General features: G+C 34.4%; 1 protein-coding gene across 1 annotated transcript in view; it reads left to right on the plus strand.

Moving 5' to 3' along the window:
• Positions 1 to 34: 34 nt before the first annotated feature.
• Positions 35 to 26,732, plus strand: part of LOC126964424 (homeobox protein PKNOX2-like) — a 57,566-nt gene continuing 30,868 nt past the window's right edge. The window contains exon 1 of the mRNA XM_050807525.1: positions 35 to 318. The gene's annotated coding sequence lies outside the window, so the exon portion shown is untranslated. The remainder of the gene's footprint in view (positions 319 to 26,732) is intronic.

The raw sequence follows: 26,732 nt of genomic DNA on the forward strand, positions 1-26,732 counted from the left end.
TTCGTTTTGACGAATATTGACAGCACGGCAGACAGACAGCGGCGCGGTCGTCGACGCAGCGTCTGCTGTACTATTTTTATTTTGATAGTGAATCATATTTAACAGCGGCTTAATTTATTCACATATTGTGTCTGTTATCAAATAATGTTTTAATCTAGTGATAAACTACTTGATGAATAAACATAAATGACATTTGAGTATTCCTAGTTTTCGGTGCTAACCTTTTTTTCTTAATGTTTTTGAGATGCAAGACGTGATCGATATGTGCAAGATGTACAGGTGAACTTCGCTACTCTGATCGAACGTGTTATTTTTCTGGTGAGTTTTGAGTTTTTTACTATTTATTCGAAAAGACTTTAGTTTTCATTTTGTATAGAAATGAAATCATTTATTTAATGGTTTAGTTTTAATGCAGTAGCCGTTAAATATATCCGTAAGTATATTTTAATGCTTAACTATTCTAATTTAGTTGAAAGTGTTTTCTTTGTTGCGGTAGCTCCAGTTTGTTTACGAACTGTCACAGGCAATACGGCCTAAGATATATAGCCTGGGTTGGCGACTATGCGGTAGTGCAATACACGGAAAACTCAACTTTATGCTCCTGTTTATAAGAACGACAATATATAATGACGACAGAGTTAACAGCCGTGGAATTAATTTATCACACGCCGCGCTTGACAAGTTGAAAACATAAATTCGACCTTGGCACACCACGTGGTTAAAGCTGCTTTCCTTTTTACGATATTGTTGATTTTTTGTTTAGTAAGTTGGCTAAGATTTTAGTCAACGTAGCTATGAATATCCATAATACACACCTAAATACCCAATGACCCATGATACCCAAAGCATTTTAACAAAATAAAGTAGTTAATTATAATAATTATTTACCACTAACTCAGACAATGCTATTAATAAATATATTTCAATTAGTGGCAACTATCGGTAAGATTTGTCAATTTATTCCAGGGCTGTAAAACATGTTCCTGGAAATGCATTGCCGAGCGATATTTTGAAATATTTTTTTAATGAGAATATATTTGAGATTGTGTGAAATAATATAGGTAATTTACAAAATATATAATCGTCCTGAATCGGTAAGTTTACACTTTATTATCTGAGAGCTTACAATTTAAATAAATAAAATATACGTACAAGTTGCGGATCCTTTTTACGCCCAGTTTAGTAATAATTGTTTTGTTATGTATTGTTTAACATTTTTAGTAACAGATGCAACAATGTTTGGTTAAACTAGTTGTAATAAAAACCAGGCATAAATTTAACTTCTAGGAGCTCATACTATATGTATATTATATGAATACAAATAATCACATCAGAGCGGAGATACGCACGTCCATCGGTTTTCCGTAGTTACTATATTCTCTTTGGATTCTATTCTATATAATATGTATATATTCACAAAAAACTTTTCAGCACGATAGATCCTCGCCCGCCACGTACAATGTGTTAACGGTTTTCGAATTCTTAAGTACATTTATTCATTGATTTTTATGGTCGGCAACACTCGAGAGTATAATCACATACCTACCATAAGATGACCAGTTTCTTTGAGAGTCGAACTGGGGGCTCAGTGGTGAGAGTAATCAATTCAACCAATGCTTTTTTCCCAACTGCTTCAAAAACGTAACATACCTTCCAATATTAGAGAACACAGAAACAACTAAAAAATCACCCCAACTTAATAATAATATTCACGAGAATGAAACAATGAGTAGATGTCTTTACTGAAACATATGCTAGACAAGTCACAAACAAAAACGATTGGGTTGGAAAAATATGAGTTCTGCTGTTACAACATAGGTATCAGTTTGCTTTTATTTAATTGTTACATACGATTTATGGACTGTTTGCCACCCAGTCTAGTTTTCAGCTATATACGTCAACATATTTAAAGAAAATTCCTAAAATACACTTCTATTGTTTGAAAGTCACATTTCATCCTGATGGCTATCTCAACCTCAAACCAAGTGACCCCAAAACTCCCCAATATTTAAACAAAATGTTTGTTTATTTGCGTGATTAGGTTATACTTGGTAGATTTTGTAGTCTGACGGTAATTGAATTTTATGTTATTATTATTTATTATAGACTAAGAAGCTTTCGCTGATGTGTTTTATGTCATTTGCCATTTCTATTCAAATGTTTGTCCAGTCTTTTCCTAACCTGATTAACAGATTTTGATATAACCACATCCTGGGGCAATCAATTCCATATATGAAAAATTTTGTTGGTCAGGATGTGTTTTAATGGATTGCTGTTCTAGCTTCATATCATGTCCCCTTAGTCTAGGATTTCTCCTTCTTGGAAGCATGCACTCAAAATTTGGAATGTTACAATAATTATTTAGTATTTATGTGCTCGTCATCACACTTTTTTTTCAAACTCATTTGTGGTTGAGGCTATCAGACTTTGGAATGCTCTAGCAATTCATATAAGAAAAGTTCAGATTTTCAATGGATTTAAAAATGTATAAAAAAACAATTTTATTAGAACAACTTGTCTAGTGAAAATGTACCTATATTATAACTATTTTATTAATTTATGCTTTTTTAATTAAATATTTTTGTAGTCATTAAATCTAATTTTCTTTTCCTCCTCTTTTGTGTGTTATATCTAACATTATAAATGTAAGTTGTATGTATATAATATATGTGTATGTGTATCCTATAGTATGTTAATTTATTGCCATTTGTCATGTAATAAATAAAATCTCATTTAAGAGATCTCTGAATAGCAATAAGGTCGCCTAATTTTGCTTTCATAAGTTCTATGTACATATTTTATAATTTTCAGTGCAATAAAGTGTTTTCATTCATTCATTCAACCTCTGCAATAAAGATCACCTTCAACCTTGTGATACCAAACCAACCAAAATACATAGAATAAAAGAAATAGCCTAGGTGTTAAGCAACTGCCCTGAACTACTTGTTAACCTCCATTTCCACACCCCTGTTTAATCACTACAATGATTTATTTCCCCAAACTAACTATTAAACTATAAAAGAAATATGTTTGCTTGGTGCTCGCCAATCAAGCTTGCTCAAGCAGTAACTTCAAATATCATTAATAATTATTTCTGTCATGGCCTAACTATCTATTACACTTAAGCCCTTTTGTACTGACTTAGAGTATGTCTCTTAACCCAGTGTGCCACTTAACAACGGCCTCCTCTAGCTCTTTCTATTGGCCTCTGTCATGTGTCACTCTTCTCCAGTTTGTGCCCGCTGTGAGTTTGAATTCATCTTCCCATCCTGTTCAATTGTCAAGGTCTAATTAAATTAAATATTTTGAAGATTTAAATCTTGAATTTAGATCTCTTTTTCATAAGTGTAGACTGCAAGGCATTCCTGGGCCATCAAATTCTTTATTAACATCCCTCCATAGTCTCAGCCGTTGATGTTGTGTTATGTTAAATTTAAACTATCATTTAAGCTTTTGGTTTTCTTAATTTATAGAATAAAAATGATAAAAAAAATCAATTTTGAATTCCTTATTGGTCTTAACACATTCTCCTTAACAAATAGTGGCAAGAACCTCCTTTTAAGCATATAAATAATATTTGTACCAGGAGGCTACACTCTTTCTCTCTTTTATATAACTATGATGTATTCGAATTCCACCTTCGCACGACACGCCATAAATTAAGATGTCATCCCCACCATCTGGATGTGTAGCGGTCCTCCACAGTGCGGTTTTCAAGCAGCTTTTTTCCACGTACTACCAAGCTGTGGAATCAGCTTCCTTGTGCGGTGTTTCCGGGACGATACGACATGGGTACCTTCAAAGAAAGCGCGTACACCTTCCTTAAAGGCCGGCAACGCTCTTGTGATTCCTCTGGTGTTGCAAGAGAATGTGGGCGGCGGTGATCACTTAACATCAGGTGACCCGTACGCTCGTTTGTCCTCCTGTTCCATAAAAAAAAAATACAACTAGTAGATGAATAATTGTTGCTAACTTATAAGTTATAAGCGATGCTCTGAAAAAATAAATAAAAGTGTGAATACTGTAAAACATGTAATAAAATTAATAGTATGAATGTAGCATGACGGTGGTCGCTCCATTCCCAATCTGTGGTATCATTTAGTAAGTCGTTTATGTTATAGAAATATTTATCATTCATCTGTTTTTAGGGTTTCGTAGCCAAATGACTAAAAACGGAACCCTTATAGATTCGTCATGTATGTCTGTCCGTCCGTATGTCAAAGAATTTTTTTTCCGAAACTATAAGAACTATACTGTTGAAACTTGGTAAGTAGGTGTATACTGTTAACCGCGTTAAGATTTTTAGACAAAAATAGAAAGAAAAATAAATTTTGGGGGTTCCCCATACTTATATATTAATTATAAAAAAATGTCTCTGTCGTAAATCCTATTATTTCACAGCTGAATATCTAAGTGATCGGACAGCCTGGTACCAGATTATGATTATTTTATAGCAATAGCAATGAAAGTACAATATTATATATTTTTATTAAAAAGAGCGCAAAAAAAGAATGCTGGGAGAGTTTCTTGCGCCGCTTCTTCTTTCTCAGAGCGCCATTTACTTCCGAAGTGGTAGTAGTATCTTGTATATTAGAAATGACATCAAAAAGAATTCTAAAGGAATCAATTTTAAGAAAATAAATGCCTTTTATGCCTTAGAACTGTATCTATGCATAGGGCTTCAAAAATGATATTGAGGTTTCTAATATCATTTTTTTTTTCAAACTGAATAGTGTGCGCGAAAGACACTTCCAACGTGGTAAAATGTACCCCCCTCCTGTTACTTCTAAAATAAGAGAATGATAAAACTAAAACAATATATATGATGTACATTATCATGCAAACTTCCACCGAAAATGGTTTTAACAAGATCTAGTTAGTAGTTTTTAATATGTCACAAATCGTAAACCGCAATTTTACCTTTCATTCCATCAACTCAAAAAAAAAACATTTAATGTCATAAACATAAACCTTATGCATAAAGCGTGAACCATTATCTAATACTAAGGAACCGTTCAAGGACGAGTCTGACTCGCCGCTTTTTAAACTATTCTTTTAAATTAAGTAACACATTTGTTTTGTACATTTTCTGGGATGACGTTGTAAAAGCATATACCTAGGTAACACTGAAAATGTTTAGAAAATGAAAAACGGCTTAATGTAGAAAGTTGCCAATACTTTTATTGTTTTTCGAAGTAATCTCCGTTCCTCTCTACACATCGTCGCATTCGCTGGAACCACTGAGAAAAGCAGTGGGCCCATTCTTCCATAGGGCTCTCTTCTATGGCATTTATCGTACGCTTTCACCGCATCTTCAGGGCTCGTAAAGCGAATACCTCGAATTTTATCTTTAGTTTTTAGCAGGGCGCCAGGTCAAGACTGTATGGCGGATGACTGATTATCTCGACACCTGCCACAGTCAAATATTCAACAGTCCGTTTTGCGGAGTGCGCTGAAGCGTTGTCGTGGTGAAGGAGGATCCTGCTTTGAGGGCGCTACTGTCGAATTTTTTCTAAGACAACAGGCAAACAGCGATTGGGATACCAGTCTGCAGTAACTGTCCTTTCATCTTCTAACACAATTGTCCCGAAATGACCTTTCCGACCAAAGAATGAGGCAATCATCTTTTTTCTTTGACTTCTGCCTTTCTTTGTTTTAGTTGGCCGATCCTCAAAAGGTTAAAAACCAATTAAGTTGATTGTCTTTTGGTTTCGGGTTCGTAGCAATATATCCAGCTTTCATCACCTGTGACGATGTCAAATACAGCATTTGAGTCATCGCCGTTGAACCTATCTAACATTTGGCGACACCAGTCCATGCGAAGGTGTTTCTGGTCATCGGTTAAAGTATGGGGAATCCATCTGGTACAAAGCTTCCTGACGCCTAAATGTTCGTGTAATATTTTTTGAACCTAACTCATACCAATGCCTAGGCTTGCCCAAATCTGCATATAGGTCACTCTCTTATCTTCCTCTATCATGCGTCGCACAGCACTGATGTTATCTTCAGTAGTCGCTTAACATTTAGGGGGATGAAAAATAGATGTTGTCCGATTCTCAGACCTACATGACACGAGAATTTTATATATTAGATGGGGGCAGCATTGTAATTTGGAATCAAGAGTTACCCCAAGAAATATAGCAGATTCCATTTGTTTTACCACCTCTCCGCTTAAAAAATATTTTGCATCGACAATTGGACATTTGGCGCGGTAAATTTTATCCCCCTTATTCATAATAGTCAGCTTACTTAAAGCATTGCTCTGTCTTCTTCTATTGACCTAAGTCAGAATGAGAAAAAATACTCCTAAGCGGCTGTTTAAAGTTAGCGGACCATTATGAATAAGGGGGTATATATTTAGTTCTATGACTATTTAACAATATGTTATTGGCGCTAAACTGGTACCTAAGCATAGGATAGAGCTGTGTTTAGTTCGTCATATAAAACTTGGCTTCCTTTTACTTTGAAAATGAGTGAAATGTCATTCGCAAACAAATACTAGATACCCTTTTGTTTTTTTTCTACTAGGTAAGATAGATATGTAAATAAGAAAGAGACTGTCTTCGGACCTCAGATAACTCCACGACATCCCATCGTAATCTGCTCACAGCTTCCTCCAGTTCCTCAAATATTCCTCATGTTTGGGGGCTTTTTGTCATATACGCCACGCTTGGCAGGCGGGTTGGTGATCGCAGTAGATAGTGTGCTCTTAACGACAGATGCTGCTGCCCATCCTCCGTTGTTTGTATCTCTTAGCCGCCTCCTACGACACCAACGGGAGGAGATGGGGAGGTGTTATTCTGTTGCGACAGCCCACACACAAATTCCTTTTATACCATAATGATGTAGCTTCCTGACTAGCGTTGTATGTTGAACATAATTGAAAGCCTTAGATAAATCCCAGAAGATACCAAGTGTATCCTGTGATCCCAAGGTTATTAGAAATGGGCCCAGTACCAAAAATAAAAGAGCTTGTATGAAAGATTTGATGCTAGTGAATGAAACTAAGCACTTATGCTTTCAGAAACACTGGATATAGTTGGCTGTAAGTTTATAAATGTATTTTGTTAATAATATTAACATAGTTCATAAGAAATAGTGTTACTAATTCATTTACTCCCCCCCCCCATCCGAAACTAGCTTGTTGAATTTATTTGGTTTTTATTTTATTAAAACAAGTGGCAGGCTGAGTATCTTGCTTCCGTTCTTATCAGTTATGAGTCATATCATTTAGAATTGGTAGTAGATTTCGCCGTTCAATAACGGACGTTTTCAATAACGTATCTCTAGTTACGGATACATTGCTGTCACCGTTTAAGATTAATTTATTAAGATTAGTTATGTCCAATATAGTTATAGTCCAATGCTTTATGTCGATAGGTTATAGAAATGTAAGTAAGCGTAAAAGAATAGAGTTGTCTACCTCTAGTAAGTTAAACTAAGGATAGATAGGTTATTGAAAACGGCCGTAAGTTTTAAAATCCTTCACACATCGCTTGAGATATATAATAAACTAGCTGACCCAGCAAACGTTGTATTGCCGATATTAAAATCGCGATACAAAAGTAACTGTTGATCGTAGATGGGTGAAAATTTGAAGCTGTATGTATTTTTTAATGCTGACTCATAATCAAACAAATTTAAAAAAAATACAAAAAAATTAAAAAAAAAGGTTTTGTGTTGACCACCCTTAACATTTAGGGGGGTGAAAAATAGATGTTGTCCGATTCTCAGACCTACCCAATATGCACTTAAAATTTCATGGTCCCGCACACTGTGACACGAGAATTTTTAATAGACAATCTCTCCATAAAATTTAATTTGTATTTTTTTTACAGTACTCCAAAAGTATTTCACTAAGTCACTAACATTAAGATCAATGAAGAATTATTTTCGGCCCCTACTGGGGACAAAGGACGTTTTAGCTTTTAACCTTGTGTGAGACAGAAAGTCTAGATTTGTAACACCATTGGAAGTTCATTGTTCTTTGACATTGATGTCTTACACGATCGACATAATATGCATTGGAATTTCTGTTAGACGAACCTGATCGTGACTCGGGGAAAATTTTAAGGAATATTTGGATTAATTTAGTTAAATTTGACTAGGCTTTTTACGCACTGATCTTGATCATTGTGCGTGTCGGTTGATCTAACTCCAACCCGCCCAGGAGTTCTTGGAAAAAGCCTTTGCAGACTGCTGTAGGCGCCCGGAAGCGATGCGTCGATGATTTGTGAATATTTTTCGGCCACGGTTCCTGCTCTGTAAGCACATGCTGTTGCGTTTTTTCAGCCTACACGCATCCCTTGCACTAGGGGCTGTCTGTCATACCCACAGATATTCTTATAAAGTAGGTACTAGAAGTGACATAGTCGCGTTAATCATGTTGCCTAACAGATGACAGCAATTGCGGATACTTATTCCATGGTCATTAGGAGAAATGAACAGAACTAGTTAAGACGAATCAAGTCAGCCCAAACTTGTCCCGTTTACTAATCATCTTCGAGTTCCATCAGGTACTCAGTGGTACCAGCATACACTGGTGTTTCAAGTCTAGAAGTTGTCGAAGATCCCTACCGCAGCTAAAACAAGCTGAGTATCTTGAATTTAGTGAACTAATCTTCATATATTAACGATAATAAGAACCATTTCCATTGCGTTAGTTTTAAAAAAAAACGCATCATGCTAGAAGGTACGATGGCATGGATGCATCCGAGTCTTAAAATAAAGAACCATAACGAAATATGTACATATAAAACGACAGAATATAGGATCGACATACATTAGTCAACTTTGTCTTAAGACTAATAATAATAATTTTCGTATTTTTTAAAATAGGCATCATACAATAAGATTCAACGGTACAAAAAAGGATTTATTACAATAACTGAATAGAGAGGAATAAATAGTAGTTAAAAAGACTAAAAGACACGCTTTTTAGTGTGTTTTATTTATAAAAGCCTGTTTTTTTATTTTTTTTAACTATTATTTCCATTGCTGAATTAAAAATTCTCTTTGGTATTGGAAAATTTCCTAATATTAGATAAATCGATTAAAGATTATGGTTGAAATTTAAAATTAATATCAATTCCTGCCTCATAGACGATAGATGAAAATTATATAAATTAACAAAAATCTTATTTTGGAAATTGAACAATTAAGCAAATTAATGTATTGTCATCAGGCAGTTCAAAGTGGGTCATAATCGCGCCCAAATGAGTCGGTTAGAAACAAACATACATGCAGGTGAAGCTAATAAAAAGTGTGTAAAAAGAGGTTTTTAAACAAAATGAATACTGTGAAATTAAAGGAAAACATATATTATGCAGTTCGATCTTCTGAAGCGTTACGTAAATCTCTGCACCACAATATCAAAAATTCTCTCTAGTCTGAAAAATTAACTATTTTTTATATTTATATGACATATTATACGGAACACCTAAGTTGTGATTTATTTATTTTACATCTACATGATAAAACCACTTCAGGCAGTTGCTGTGAATGTTGAAGTCGTAAAAGTAAGTCGAAAAATTAAAACTGTACAGCCCCAATTTTGTAGCGTTGCAAGATTCAGAATGGAATTCTACGCAGCCTTGCCGCGAAAAAAGCGCTTTGACAGCGAAAAAGGCGGGAAACGCCGCCATTATGGCCAAGTGACGCCTCGGCCGGCGTGTAATTGGCAAGTGGGAGTTATGGAGAGATTTTAATAACGCTCCTGTGCGAGTTATTGCGGCTTCACATTATTTGCCAAGACAACAGTATTGCTGTTTCTTGAACTGTGAAATAACAATGAACATTGTGGGTAGTTCTAAAGGTAACTAACTGTCTCCGCGGTGTGATTATTAAAAAGAGGTAACTGAATGATTTATTACTGTTGGATGTCTAAGGTTTTATGTAGTTTTTTTTTATTATTAACTCTTTAGTGTCAGTAAATAATAATATAAAATCAACCTGAATGAAAACTCCTAAACAAGCCTCAAAAATTTTCATAAAAAATGTTCATAAGATGAAAACTACTGGGCCAAACTATGTAAAATTTGGGACCAATGACAGCTATTCCGCATCGAAGTAAGGAAGAATCAAGTAAATCGGATTATAAATCTCAGAGTAATCGGTGTACATACATAATAAAATACCGATCGAATTAAGAAACTCCTCCTTTTTGAAGTCGGTTAAAAATAACATACGGCCAACCGCGTCAATAACCAATAGGTACGCCGTCATAGACATAGCCAACGGAACCGACTAAACGCATAGAACTATCAGCGTCCTAATAATTATAGTAGTCATATTTTACGTTATTCACCACTTCCACCAAATGTTTCATTTGTTTACCTTTAAAACGCATAATTTTAGTTGAATTTTTTTTAACTTAATTTGTGGGTACTACACATTTATGGACGATTTGGGATTCTAACTCGCGCCTCTTGGGTTAATTCACAAGCGCTCTACGCGGGTTTGGTTCTCGCATCGTCCATAAATTTTGGTACAAATTATAAAGTATACTCAATCCCATAAGTGATAGAAATATCACTTAGAAATAACAAACTGTTTAAAATTAATAACGCTAGGTAAATATTTGGACCTTACCTGTAAAATTGAAGAAACATTAAAAGCCGAATTTAAAGCAATAAACATTCGCCTTTCAATATATTATAGATAGTAATGTTTGTACAAAGGTGTACCTTTGTACAAACATTACTATCTATTTATTACATTACTACCATATTTAAGCGGTTTTTTCGGAAACTGTGATAATCATATTAGGGTTACACCATGATTAAATTATAATAATCATTTATTCAACTAATAATATGTGGTACAAAATGTTTTTGTGCCCTACCCTCTGCGATAGGATACCCTGAGTTGCAGAGGCTAGGTCCTTCCGAAAAGCTATACATTATTAAACATATTTAGCAAACTCACTAAAAAGAGGTATGCGTGTGTGCGTGTGTGTGTATTTGTGCGTGTATGTGTGTGTGTGTGTGTGTGTGTGTGTGTGTGTGTGTGTGTGTGTTTGCGTGTGTGTGTGTATTTTTTTTAAGTCTTTGTTAGTATGTCAAACTGTGCACAAGATTAAATAAATGTTAGTAATTGAATATTAAGTTTTAATTTTAAGAACGTTTTCTGTATCGTCGTATTTTAATACTACTAGCCATGATTTTAAAGATTTTGTTAGAGAGTATTTATTTATTTTACTTATATTTTTATTATATTTACTGAAGTAGTTATAAGCGTATGCCGAATTAAATTCATATTGTGACTGAGCAAAGCCTGTTTTAGTGATTGGGGTACGAAATGTGGTTATTCTGTTATTATCATTAGAGTTTATATTACTTTTAACATGAAATCTTGAAATTATTCCATAACGGACAATATACCGACACTTTTTATGCATACTAATTGGTTAAGTCGGGCTAGTTGATAAGTTTTTTGTTGGTTGATAATGGTTACAAAACGATTGTGCTACGGAATTCAAAATACTAATTTAAAGTGGTAAAGGTGGCAAGTAAAGGTTAGGTACTGTAACATAAATGACTTTCTTAATGATACCACAGATTGGGAATGGAGTGATCGCTCTTAGGCTATTTAATTATTAAATGTTATTCAAACAAAATTTTATTAAAAAAAATTAATATATGCGATTATTAGATAGGACGAATGAAGAATAATTCCAAATATAAACAACGGAGATCTGAGGTGTAAAACATAAAACCACACGGCTCGAAAACTTCCTTCTTTTTTGAAGTCGGTCAAAAATAACAATATGGTGTTCCGATACTTTTAGATCTACTCAAAATGCTTTATTTTCTTAGTAAATACGAAATGTTTATGTATGGCGAACGCACTCTTCAGAAGCAGCTTGGCAGCGCTTCTTTTTCCGGTTTGTTTTTAGAATTAAAATAAATAAGACTCGGCGATGGTTATTATAGAACTACCTTCATTGTGATTAAGTAACAAATAATAGGTAGAAGAGTGTTAAAAAATCAATTTCAGAGAAATATCCTCATTAGCTTTATATTTGTGTAGATTTGTATTTAAAGCGGCATTATCTCTCCAAAATTAATGATTTTAATCAAACAAAGCCGGTATTCTCCTCTCAGTATTGCTTATATTTGTTTGAAAAAATACATGAAAATATATTCAGTAGCTTCAGAGATATGGGCCAGTAAACAAACAGACATAGAAGACAAGCATAAATTAAAATCGCTGATTTGTTTTCTGAATACTATTTGATATTGAATAATTATAACATCATCCAGGTAACCTAGGGAAATATTATATTTTTGTTTATTTCTGGCGTAAGATATTTTCCTATACACAGCGGTACTTTCATAAAATGAATGAAAACTTCAATACCCATAACCAATACACAAAGGCAGACCAGACTTACTATCACAAGTATAGCAGATCGTTTGTGCATTATTAAAAAATATTCTCATTCTATCCCAGCAAGGTATTGCCTAGTAAAACATAGAAACATCCAGACATAAACGAGAAATAAGAAAGACGCAATTAGGCAGCCATTACAAGCAGCATGCAAATACAATGGTGTCACAGAATTACAACCCGCGCGTTGAATACAAAGAGGACGGTCCCTCAGCGACGAACAATGGCCGCCGGAACGGACCCCAATAACACAGTGTATCTTTCTTATTAACATCGACAAATTGATGACCCAGGAAGTTTAAGTAAGCAAAAGAGAAGAGAATACTGCTTGATAACTGCTAGTATACTACGAATACTTTTTAGCGTGATACGTCTCTAAATTTAACATTTTATTTGCTTCACTAGGTCTGGGAGAAAAATCAGGGAACACATTTTGGTCACAATACAGTAATAGAACAGTACTTTAACATAATACTTAAGCGCCCTGATGGACGCACGCACACATACACATAATTTCCACGGCCGCTAAGCAATCTTGGGAAGATAAAACTATTGAGTGCCACGCTGTAGTACGCCGCCGAGACTGGTCCGTGTCCAAGTTAAATAAGCTGCACCGCACTGTCTGTTTTATCAATCTTTTTGTATGTACCAACCCTAGCGCTCCGCTCAGAAGTAGGTATAAATTTCAGGGAGACCGCTGAGTTACGCTACTGTTCTATTACTTGTTTTGTGGTTTGGTGTTGTGACAGAGCTAAGGTATATATCCAAATTTTAATTATACTACGTCATTGCTAAACAATCAAAGAAATCGTAACGAGAGTATTTTATTTTTGCTGCGTCACATATTTCCGTTAACATATCTTTCGACTTTTCTTGAATTGATGTATCAATGTCATAGGTAGGTAAAACATTATATAAATAATAGGTACTATGTCATCTAAGATCCTAACCAAAATATAGTGGTTTGGAAAGAGCTTACAGTATAGAAAATCGCCAGATTATGATAGAGTGAAGCAGGCACTACGACGTTCGCGTCTGTACATCTGTGACTTGAAATGAAATGTATCTAAATTAATATGAGTTATACTATCCCATAGCGCATATAACATAAAATAACGCTAGTAGACTTCGACTTTAATAATTTATTTTCTGAGAATCAGTTCTATTTAAAATATTTTTTTTATAAAAATAAGGGACGAGACGAGCAGTACGTCCGATACGCCCTGCCCATTACAATACAGTGCCGCTCAAGATTATTGAAAAGATCCCAAAAATTCTGAGCGGTACTACCACTGCCCAGTAATTTCACTAGCTACGGCGCTTCAGACCGAAACACATTACTGCCGCCGAAATTCTCTTGCTAAGTTAGGTTTTTGTGTAAATTAACGATATTTGTTGGAGGTATCGGAAAAAATTAACCGTCTGGCAGCTTTCAACGAAAACGCTGTCTAAGCCCTTTGAGATTTAAAACAAAATAATGCAATGTAATGAAATTGTGTAGGTACCTTATATAGGTCTACAGAAAAGTCCGCGATGGCATAAAATGTCTATCTCTTAATGATAACATACTACCTACATCCATTGTAGTACTTTAAAAATTTGTCAATTATAAAGCGGTAATGTAAAAGCTGTTAACACAAATCCGATATTAATCCTTACCATTTTATTACCACATAATATTATGAAATCATTCGGAAATACTTTTTTGTTTCATTTTTAACTCATTAACCTTGATAACTACAAACAACATTATTCCCGAACAAAGAATATACTACTCTCCAACTCTCGGGAACTCTCGGTTCCCGAATACTTACATATTTTTTTTTTTCTATTAACAGCAAAACTTTCTGTCGGGTTAGCGAGTTATATCATAAAAAGAATTGAATTTGATTAACCTTATTCTAACAGATGACAGATTATTTTTTTATAATTTACGTGGCATTTGAGTTGGTACTTAATTAATTGCAAATTTTTGGAGAATTAATTTAACATTACATCTTCAATATAAACAAACACTTCATTTCAAAGCAGTCTGAAATTATTGGTTTGCTCTGCATATGGTTTTCTAGTGTATCCAGATTCCAGAATAAAATTGCAAATATATTATAACTATATTTTTGTTAAGCATAAAAATAATTTTAAAAAATATTGAATAAATAGGTTATATTGCGTTTTAATCTGAAACAAAGATTTTTATATTATTTTTATTTATTATTATGTAGATAAATCTCTTTTGAATAGTAGACGAATAGTCTGATATGAAGAAAAACGTAAGCCGAATTAAACAGAGTCTATCTGATATGCCAAAGACGTTCCGTGCAAGTCAATATTTGAGCAGATGTGCTGTTGGGGCGCGGGCGAAAATGTTATTTTTATGCGACCTACATGGAAATGCCGACAACCCCGCTAGGGATGGGACACTAGCGCACTAATATCGATAAGCTGGGCTTTTTAAATATTTCTTTAATAGATGGAAACACTGAATTTTAACATTGTAAGAGTGCGAGGGCCGCAAATTGCCTGTCATACGGGAGGCGCAGGTTAGCCCCCACTATATACCGATGCGTTTTCGATTTTTGATTGTGTATGAAGGATTATTCGACGCTCTATACGTTGAAAGATAATATCTATAACCTAACAGTAATTATTAGGGCTTGAAGTTTCATTGATTTTACAATCAACATATCCAGGGGCGATTGAGATTGACAGATTGAATTGAGAAAGTAATTGTTCAAGTTGTTGATAGTTTAGCGCCAAGTGTTGTCCCGGAGGTGGTATTTCGTGTGGATTGATAGTTTTTAACATAATTGACTTATATTCTTGGGTTTTAGTGTGTTATTGATGATTTTTTGCAGAATTGAGTGACAGTGACTTCTTTTTTGAGTTACTCTCCTCTTAACATTTTTTTAAGGCTCTGTATGTAATAACCTTTTATTAAGTACTAGGATGTTTGTCGCAGGATCATTAGAATAATGAAATGTAGGTGAAACTATTGAACGTGATTTTCACACACTTCAAGACGTCTGATGTACTTGAATTTTCCACACATGACTGACGATAGTACAATATTTTATAGTTTAGTTAATTCTAATACATATATAAAATTCTCGTGTTGCGGTGTTTGTAGTTAAACTCCTCCGAAACGGCTTGTCCGATTCTCATGAAATTTTGTGTGCATATTGGGTAGGTCTGAGAATCGGACAACATCTATTTTTCATCCCACTAAATGTTAAGGGTAGTCCCAATTTTTTATTTAATTTTTAAATAAGTTATTTCTTTTTTATCCTATTTGATACAACTTTAAAAAATACATAAAATTTTCACCCGTCTACGATAAACACCTATTTTTGTATCGCGATTTTTATATTATTCTGTTACATCCACAGATCCGCAATAGGGTTGCGAGATGGCAATGGATTTTTTTATTTATTACTTTATATGGCAATACAACGTTTGCTGGGTCAGCTAGTAATGTATAAAATATTTTAAGTTTAGTATTCAAAACTCGTAGGATTTGCAATAAAAATCATTTGATCTTTATTATAGCCCCTAGGAGAATGAATTGTCTAAAACGTTTAAACACAAAGTTTTTATTAAAATATAAACATCAGTTCTCGTAACAAACTTTATACTTTACCTTTACAAGCTCTTATTCTACCACTCTTGCCAAATAATTACCTACAATCATGTACAACTATTTCATATTCCATTTGTAAGGGTTGAGGTTGGGGTTAGATAAAACCCCGAATATTAAAAAAAATATCTTTTCTTTTTCTTACTGCCTAAGTCATAAAAGGAATCTTCTGTGTATTTCGTAGTTTTAGCCAGCGGTAGTTTCGGCTCTGCGTTGATAACTATAAAGTGGCTCCTTATAATATTACTATAGTATATCGATACAAAGTTTTACATCACTAGCAAAATTACCCTTTCCACCACCGCCCAGGCAGCTTCTAAAAGAAACAAAAATTTGTTTCTTAATACAAACCTTCTCTATTATTTACAAATATTATCATAAGTTTCGAGGGATTCCCCGTGGATTGTTGCCAGATGAGAAAATTGAGCGTTTTTTCATCTCTTATTGATGAATGAGGTTTTATTTGAAATGGGGAGCATTGCTATTGTTATGAAATGGATTGTAGAGGCGATTGGACGTGCGGCACGAACAGAAGAAGTTGTTGACGTACCATTTATGCCAGGTACCTATAATATACGAAGCTGCTTTGTTTGCTACGTATCGCCATTGATTCTTCACAGAAGAAAATCTTTCTGTGACTGCTGTCGTGGCGGGAATAGACAATAAAAATGAAATGGCTTTATTCAAATTAAAAGAAATATTATCGTTCTTATTAAATACTTGCTGCCATTTTTGCGGAGTTAATAACTTTTATACTTCTGTCAATCGTTTGTTTTCCTGTTTTATTGTATCATTTTTTTATATCAACTCTGCCTAGAGGCAGAGGGTTGCTTCAAACAATTTTAGATTTTGAGTCTTGCTGTTTATTGTACGTCATTATTTTTAAAATAATTAACGTTTATTTTTAAAAGTAGTAGTAGTAGTAGGCACAACAGAGCTGAAAATACCTGTAAGAAGATATTCTGTTGATAGTCTCTCATATGTTTTTTTTAAATTTAGTAAAGTTTTGAATATCTCGTGTAAATAAATATTTAACGAGGCAGTGACTGGTTGTACTGTTCATTTCCAATTACCACCGTTAACGCCTTTCAAAATACCAGCACGTTCTTGTTAAGTGATAATTTTTCAATATGGCGCATTGTGGAGCAAGCCATAGGCGTTTAGAGGTAGTGAAATTGAGGAATAAAGATTTTCGGGTTGCGTAACCCAAGCGTAATCAACAGGAAACCTATGTGTGTAAACGGACAGTATCTCACAAACAGCAATAGTTAGACAACTGACATTTTAGAGCAATAGCAGCAATTAATTAGTAAATAAATATTTATAAAGTTTTTAGTGTTAATTTAGTCTTATCATTATATATATTACCACCATGTACGAAACCTTTCGTTTGTGAGTCCGACTCGAATTTGACTGCTTTATTATTGAATCGTAAGACACCACTTATGATGATGTCACTTTGATGGTCACAAGAGATTATAAGGTGGCTGTGATCACTTTATCTCAAGACATGTACGCTCGTTGGCCCACCTCTTCCATTAAAACTACAAGTTTTATTGTTTAGCATAAAATATTTCTTTTTTGAATTAATTTTAGCTACAGAATTTCGCCCGACATTCGGCAGATCTGACTGGAATTCGGCCGAAGACGAAGTTCGGTAAAAGATGCCGAACTTCTCTAGTAAATAGTGTTATATCGTTACGATGGTACAAAACCTTTCGTATGTGAGGCCGATGAATTTAACTGCTTTTTTATTAGATCGGAAGTCATAAAACATGATGAGATGTTGGGGTCACTTGATGGTAACAAGAAACTATGGGTGGCGGTGATCACTTTATGTCAAGACATGTACGCTTGTTTGCCCACCTCTTCCATAAAAACTACAACTTTAATCGTGTGGCAAGAAATAAATACCTCTGCCGCTAGAGCGTTTTACTTGTACCATACATTGGCGTCTACCAATATTGTTTATAAATTAACACAATTTAAAAACTGGTACCATATAAATGTGTTAGTATGAATCAAGGAAAGTTTGAGATTGCTGGTATATGTGTGTGGTCTTTAGTAAATTGAACGCTGTGGTTCAATAACGAATTATAGAACTCGTTTACTCCAACTATTGGTATTCTTTCTTGTTATTTGGAGCCGTGTTTGGCGAGAGTCATTGAGAGGAAAATTTTAAGAAATAAACATCTTAACTGTTTCTTCTTAATATATCCTTGATAGTGTTGTGTATATGCTTTTACAACAAGATCCCAGGAAAATTCCAGAACAAAATATGTGTAATAAATTCAAAAGTAACGTTAAAAATCGTTTGTGTAGTTAAACATAAATGACTTTCTTAATGATCCCACACATTGGGAATGGAGCGATTACGGCTATTAAATAATAAGTACAATATTACATTGTTGCCATATTTTTATGATAAAAAAGAAGCCCGCTGAGTTTCTTGCGGTCGTTCTTCTCAGGTCTGAGCATACTTTTTCGAATGGGGTAGTTTTTGACTTTCAATAAGTGATATCAGTGCCTTCCTATTTTGAATGAAAATGTTTGAATTTGAATAGTCATGTGTTTTAATACTAATTTAATTAAAATTAATTAGTTAAAAAGGTGCAAGCGACTCACGGTGTGTGTCATAATTAGTGTCCTTTCATTTTTCCTAAAACCGACTTCTGTAAAGGTAGAGGTTAAAAAGTTGTGGGTATTTATTTTTGTATTCGTTACCTCAGGACTCCGCTGTTCTTGGACTTTTTAATTTGTTTTAGGACAACAAGGGATGAAATGAGCAGGACGTTCAGCTGATTGATACGCCCTGCCATTAAAAAGCAGTGCCGCACAGGATTCTTGAAGAATCCAAAAATTCTGAGCGACACTGCCCTAGTCACCTTGAGACGTAAGATGTTAAGTCTCATTTGTCCAGTAATTTCCATGCATAATCGACGGAACACGTTAAATATAATACTTGTATGATATATTAATATTTTTTGAAGTTATACTCCTTTAGGCGCGTTACGAAAAAATTATGAGAGTGAAATTTTGAGGTGCGCGCATCACTGTAACACAAAACAGGCTGAAGTTGTTTCCTAAAGTTTTCTGACGTTTGCGTCATTCGTCATTTTTATTTGGGTTCTTTGTCCATTATTAGGACAGGCAAAGGGTTCAAGCCCATACAGCCGTATTCTTTATTATTAATAAATTGTCAAAGCCATCTTTGTGAGATTATTACAAAATTGTTCTTTCTAAAAACGTAGAATAGCACGAGGAATAAATCATTTTGACGATATTTTCTTCGTTAGGCCAAAGAAGTATAATTTTCTTTTAAACCAGTGTGTGTTGCCAGTAATGACACACGGGACACAGACGTGGTCGCTAACTTTGGGTCTTATGAGGAAGCTCATTGTCGCTCAGAGGGCAGCTGAGAGCGCTATGCTCGGAGTTTTCCTGCAAGATCGAATCAGATATGAGGAGATCCGTAGGAGAACCAAAGTCAAAACTTATCAAATATTTCATTAGATTTAACATTAGATACTTAGATGACTATGTAACCGAATTGAAAGTATTGAAATATTACGAACTGATCTGATGATTTCATCGTTGATGAAACCGGAAGGTATTAAATATTCAAAGGCCTTTGTGAAATACGGATACCACATTTCAGCCTCAAATTGTGAATTTGCTCTTATATTGGAAGTAAAATCGAGCAACGGCTTATTGCAATTTGCATTGTCGGAATGAGTAAGTTCCGCGGCTGATATACTTTTTTTTTTTATTGCGTAACCGTGGATACCTCAGTTGAGGTTGTCATACTTATAATTATTATTAGTTGTCCCATTTAAAATGCACATAACTCACGTTACTACATCAAAACGACAATTAAATCTTCAATTAAGTCATTATTACATTTCTTTTAGAGTGCACTCGTCTCCCTAAAAGGCGGGAGAGATAATTAAAACAAGAAAAACAGCAACACTCGGCACGGACTGGATCGCCTCGCTTAGAGTACTAAACCAATTGAGACGGCTTACTCGTATACGTCGATAATAATATAAAAATACATCTACACCATAATATTATAAAGAGGAAATACTTTTTTATTACTTTGTATGTATATTTCGGTTAGTAATAAATTAATTAAAAAATTACTTGACTGGTTTTTCAGACAAAATTCTAGGATGGTATTATATTATTACTGAGTAAGACTGGTTTTATTTAAAAAAAATGGATGATACGTAGATTGCAATTATGTACGAATACGTAAGTTTCAGTACCATTATAGAAAAAAGTCTAGTACTTTAGTAAAGGTTTGATTGGCTACAATTTTATGTATAGGTATATTTTAGGTCTTATTCTATACTTTTCCCAGCAGTGGGCGTCTTTCGGCTGTTAGGTAGAACCCTGTGATACGTCCCTGGGTAATTGCATTTGCATCACACTTTCACCCCAGTTTACAATTTCGGTTCTCTTGAATATCTACATCCCCAATGTGGCCGTTGAATGTACGCTTAAGTCGATCTTTCCCAACACTTCCACCCGCAATTGGATTATATGTATAGCCTCCGCGTGTTGGAGGAGGGTTGGAACCTTGTTACACTTACGTCTGATCACATCTGCATGCTATCGCTGGTTGTTGGTAACCTATCCCTTTTCTAATTACTGTCTCTTGGTAACTATAATATTGTAGTATCCAACTGACGTCACTTAGATGGTGGCCTATCCTTGATAAAGTGAAACTTTTATTACATCGTCTCAAACTTTTTCGTCTGTGTGTTGCATGTCGCGTGATGGTCGGGCGGCTCCTATAGTTCGCAGCAGCTTACCATGTAGTGTATAGACTATTACTCATTTGTGCCAGTGCTCCACGCTATTTTGTTTTTTTTTGTCAGTGTTTAATGTAAGTGTTGTTATTAGTTCAATGTCTATAATGTGAAAAAAAGTTTCACTTTTACCGTGGTTTAAAAAAAACACACAATCTTTTTTCTAATTACTGTCTCTACATCTTATTTATACAAATTTAATTTGTATGGTTAATCCCAGAAGTGAGGGATATCACTCTCGACAACGCTCTAACAACACTTATTTTTTGGAGCTTACTCCTTAAGAATAGATTTTCATATAAGGCGCCCGGTATGAGAATAATATGGAGAGTAAAACCTACTCATCAAGTGCGATAGTGACGTTTTTGGTGCGCATCATTTCTCGCGCACCTTCTACTTTTCAGTTGTGTGTGTGTGGTTTTCACCTATAAGGGTGTGCCAAAAACTAACTTCCTTTATGGACCTTTTAAAATTATAATTTTGAGTTCCGCTTTCAACATGCGTTTTGTTTGGGCATTTTCTGACATATTTTGAACGTTAAGAATTTATTTGATTTTTATAGAATTTTTTAATTAATACGCTTTTATTAGCTTCTGCTGTATGTCTCTTTGTAACCGACGCCATTGGGCTTGATTTTGTTTAGTACCTGTTCAAAGTCAATCGTTCTTGAGGAGTAAACTCCAGTCGTGCACCGGAGCTGACATACACACTTTTTTCATCGTGTCTATCAAACTGCATATGAACTGATTGAAGATTCAACATATACCAACATATATCACATGTAACTGCACCAGTTATTACTTTGATGCTCAATTATGGACTGTCTCATGTATCTGTATTTTTCTTTGTTGTGCCGATTTTCTTACGGATAACGTCTCCGTCACGGTTTATTACTCTTGGGGCTGCCTCTTTGCAATTAGTTCAATTTGTGAGTCGATGTTGCCGGAGTGAAAAATTAATTTCCGTTGGAGATCTGGGAAGGTCTCTGTATATATTGAGAGCGTGGCATGATTACCTAATGCTGTAGATGTACACTAACTTGTACTTGAGTGTTTTGATAATTGGATTAGCTACAAGAAGCTTACTGATTGTGAAAAATGTTTTTTTTTTTAGTTCAACGTTCATTTGTTTTTTTTTTTCGAACAACTAATGGATGTGGTTCCACTCGTGGTGTTTAATAATTTTCCTGAATTGAGAACTTATTTAAGCACACTGACGTCTTAATTATGTGGGTGTTGAATGAGACTGATCTGTCACGCTCGGTTATGTATCGCTGGTTTCAACTAGATAGCGTACTACCAAAGCACAACAGCTTTTTTATTACGGCAACTATTTGATGCTTGTGTGCGTGGCATCTTTCAAATGTTGTAACATACGATTCGTATTATTTTACAATTAATAAAATACAAAATAGTCACTGATGATATGTGATCCCAGTGTCTTTCTTATTTCTTATAGTAGATATTATTATTATAAAGTTTTACTACGCAACCCGGCATTTTAGTTTCACTTATTAGCAGAGTTTAACAGAATATGTGGCACATCAAAATTTTGAATTTTTGGAGACTGACTCGTATCGAGTACGCCAACTTTGACGTAGTATTAGTTGCCGCACTGCGACAACGTCTGCGGTATTTAGAGCGCAGCGAAGACCACTCCCTAACCTAAAATCGTATTATTAATTTCTCATTGAGTAAATAAAGTATTCGGGTAAAGCCAATGCGAGCAGGCTTTTGGATTTTTCAAGAATCCTGAGCGGCACTGCATTATAATGGGCAGGGCGTATCAATTACTATCACCTGAACGCCCTACTCGTCTTGTCCCTTATTGTCATAAAATAACAACTATGTTTTAAAAGCTTGTTAACTTACTTAAATAATGTAGCATTTTAGTATCAAACTTAAAAGAGATCTTTTTATCGATCAATTATTCAGTCTCATGGTATTCTCAGTATTTCTAGGAACAGTTTAAAGAGATCAGTCGTTAGCTTAGGGAGGTTTAAATCAGTTCACAAAAGTATCTCTCCATCTCACTTTATATTATTACTAGCTGACCCGACAGATACTATTCATAGTAAAAAAAAACTTACGTGCTGAAATTCGTAAAAATCCGTTCTTAGCAGATTTGAAGTCTCTACGCCAGGAGATCTACTCGCAAAGTCGACAACGATATATTGGGAACGATACGATAAAAGGCATAAAAAGGCATTTATTTTCTCAAAATTGATTCCTATAGAATTCTTTTTGATGTCATTTCTTATACTACTAGATACTACTACCGCTTCGGAAACAAATGGCCTTCTGAGAGAGAAGAAGCGGCGCAAGAAACTCTCCCAGCATTCTTTTTTTTGCGCTCTTTTCAATAAAAATATACAATATTGTACAGTCGCTATAAAATAATCACAATCTAGTCCCAGGCTGTCCGATCATTTAGATATTGAGCAGTGGAGTAATAGGATTTACGACAGAGCCATTTTTTTATAAAACATTTAAATTTATTTATAGATAATGCCTGAACAGTGGCTGGGACTTTATTGTAGAAGTGTATACATTTACTAATAATAATAATAACCCGAATATATCGCACCTACCCTACTTTAACAAATGTTCGTATGCCATATCATTATCGTAACAACATCGTGCCCATAGACTAATATTTTAATTTTTTTTCGATCTTAGAGTGAATTAATTATGGGCTAACTGTGTATAATCTGTGCTATGTCACTGCTAAGTGTCAAAAGTCAAAACATAGCTTAGGCGCTTAGGACCATGCAAGACGCTGCACCACCAATTTGCATCATTTACACAAAATGTAATGAATATAATATGACCATTTAAAATTGAATAAATAATACAAAACTTGCGGATAATAAAATGTAAAAAAAAGTAACTCAACCCTTCTCGTCGACTTCCTATTTCTCAGGCGGCCATGCATAAACGACTTAAACCAAATGACTTAAATTACTTGGTAGTAAAAAAATCCTGTTGATTAGTAAATCACATACAATTTTGTTAAGTATTTATAACAACAACAGCCTAGAAGGTGTCGTTGAGATTATCGTAAAAGTGACGTTTGATTGTTTGTCAAATTCGAATATTCGTCTGTGACATTTTCAACATAGAGTAGGGTTAGGACCGACAATATTGAAAAATGTTTCGTTCGTTCAATCATCGTTTCGACATTGATTTGACGACATTGAATACGATGTAACTAAGAGTAGGATTCGACACGACTAATGCCACGATATATCGAATATCGATTTTAGGAGTAGGCCCCCTGGTTTAAGAGATATCGTGATGAGTCCAATATATAGGTGGAAATTTCTTATATTTCGTGTATATATATATTAGATTATCTTTAAATTAAGGCGTCCTCTAAATTATTTAGAATCCTAGATCATTTATACGCCTAGATAGACTATGACAGCTGTGAAGACATCGAAAAATAGACTTTAGAACTAACCTCTATTTTGAACAATTAACGCACACTAACATGTACAAATCGCGAGTAGTAGATTGTCACGCACACTAAACTAATATTCCTGGCCTATTTTTAACGGTTGTCTAACAGCAAGAGACTCTATCTAGACGTACAAATTATCTAAGTTTAAAATTAATTTATTGTATATCTACATAATATATAGGGTGGCCGAGAAATTGACGTCCAAAGCTAAAATTTGAAAGCCAAAAAAAAAGTAAAGGTGATGAGTATCCGAATCACCCCTATTTTGCGTAGTTTAGGAGATAATAATGTTTTCCCCTTTTATCCGCTTTTTTCACCTAAACAAGGCTTAGGACTTTTTTCTAATTTTTTTTGAACACTTTCAGTTAATTTTATTGTTGATAATAACTATGAATAGTTTAGACAATGCGGAACTAGTTTAGAATTGAGTTCAAGATAACTGCTCCAGCTAAATTTATGAAAATATTCAAGGTATCAAAAAAAAAACTGGGGAGCCTATGGCTTCTAACTATTTCTTAAAACTTCCCAGAACATTGGCCAATAAAATGAGCCAAATTCAAATATTAGCTTTGGACGTAAACAACTTCTCGGCCACCCTGTATAAGTACATGTAATTGATCCTCAAAATAATACTAATTCATCTGTACCAACCAACTTACCCCGAACCCTATATAAAGGTTGTTCACAATAATTATAATCTATACTAATATTATAAAGCTGCAGTGTTTGTTTGAACGCGCTAATCTCTGGTACTACTGGTCCGATTTGAATGATTCTTTCAGTGTTGGGTAGTCCATTTATCGAGGAAGGCTATAGGCTATGTTTTTTTTTCAAAATTAGGGATCCGTAATAAAATTGCTATTTTGTAACACAAGGTGTAAAATCGAAAACCTATTTTTGTGTGCGCTGCAAAAACTATTGACAATAGAACAAAATGATGTACAGGCTATAATATATGCAATATTTTATTACTTATAAAACTATCGCGTGAATTATACTTTATATGGCAAAACAACGTTTGCCGGGTCAGCTAGTGATATTATAAAAGTAACTAAACGCTATTATTACAATGTAATAAAACATGATAATATATTGACAGTAATTACAGTAATTTATTTCATTATAAAATAATGCCTTTATTACATCGAGTTGATAGAGGTTACGTTGTTTTTTTATTTGAGATTCTAAACCTAAATAAATACTCAAATAATAAATTCCTAAATGAAAAATGTGATATTGATTTGAACACGCATTATGTAACTGGGGGCACGGTAGGCCATTCAATCTATTTATTTAAAACAAGAAATATTTTCCATATTGATATGGTCACTAGAAAATATTGTTAGGTTAGCTAATTACGTTATAACTTTCACAGGATTTCACAGGATGCCGGCATTACTGTGTTTCAGTCTGTAGGGCGCCGTAGGTAGTGAAATTACTGGGCAAATGAGACGTAATATCTTCCGTCTCAAGGTGACGAGCGCAATCGTAGTGCCGCTCAGAATTTTTGGGTTTATCAGGAATCCTGAGCGGCACTGTTTTGTAATGGGCAGGGCGTATCAATTACCATCAGCTGAACGTCCTGCTCTTCTCGTCTCTTATTTTCATAAAAAAAACTAAATGCAGAAGGACTCTTAAGATAAATTGACAGTCTTGGTATTACTTGGATCTCACAACATTTTACGGTAGAGGAACTGAGCTACGTGAGTTGGTTTGTTTTAAAAGTTATGTTTCTGATGGCATTGGGATATATTCTGGAATACGAACCTAAAACACTCTTCACGTTGCGTCTCGGATGCTGACATCTCATAAATATTTAATATAATAATAATGAAACCTCATTCATACCATAACTCTTTTTACACAAAACGAATGATTATTAGTAGTAGTAGGTAAGTTAAAATTCTAACTGTGTTATTACAAAAAAGTTAAACATGTGTTGAACACTTGTTTTAAAAAAAATATATTAAATTATCTGTAATGATCTGTGTGTTTCTGTTGTTTAGCGTTCTACATTATTTAGGCATTTCTGAGATCATATTCATAGAAGGAAGATTTATATTATATGATGACAGATAGATGACAGCTGACATAAATTGCGTTCCGTTCCTTTAATTGTTCCTGAACACTTCAGTGTATGTTGTTCTTAACGACGTTTTAGTTAAACACAAGCTAAACACATTTATGTAATAAAAAAAGAAAAAGCTCATTTTAGATGTCGTTATTCTTAGGTCACTGACGTTGTTATAGTTAGTTTTCTGTTTTTACATATTATAGTTTTTATATATAACCCTTCGTATCCGATTGTGACTCGCACTGGCCCAGTCTTTTTCATATTTTAACTAAGTACATCCTTGCTACTTGCCGAGAAATTGTGCAAATGGGTCACTAGCTTTAGGGCCGATCGAAGTATCAGGGTATCAAATACATTG

This window comes from Leptidea sinapis, chromosome 5 (assembly GCF_905404315.1).
Source record: "Leptidea sinapis chromosome 5, ilLepSina1.1, whole genome shotgun sequence".
Classification (NCBI taxonomy): domain Eukaryota; kingdom Metazoa; phylum Arthropoda; class Insecta; order Lepidoptera; family Pieridae; genus Leptidea; species Leptidea sinapis.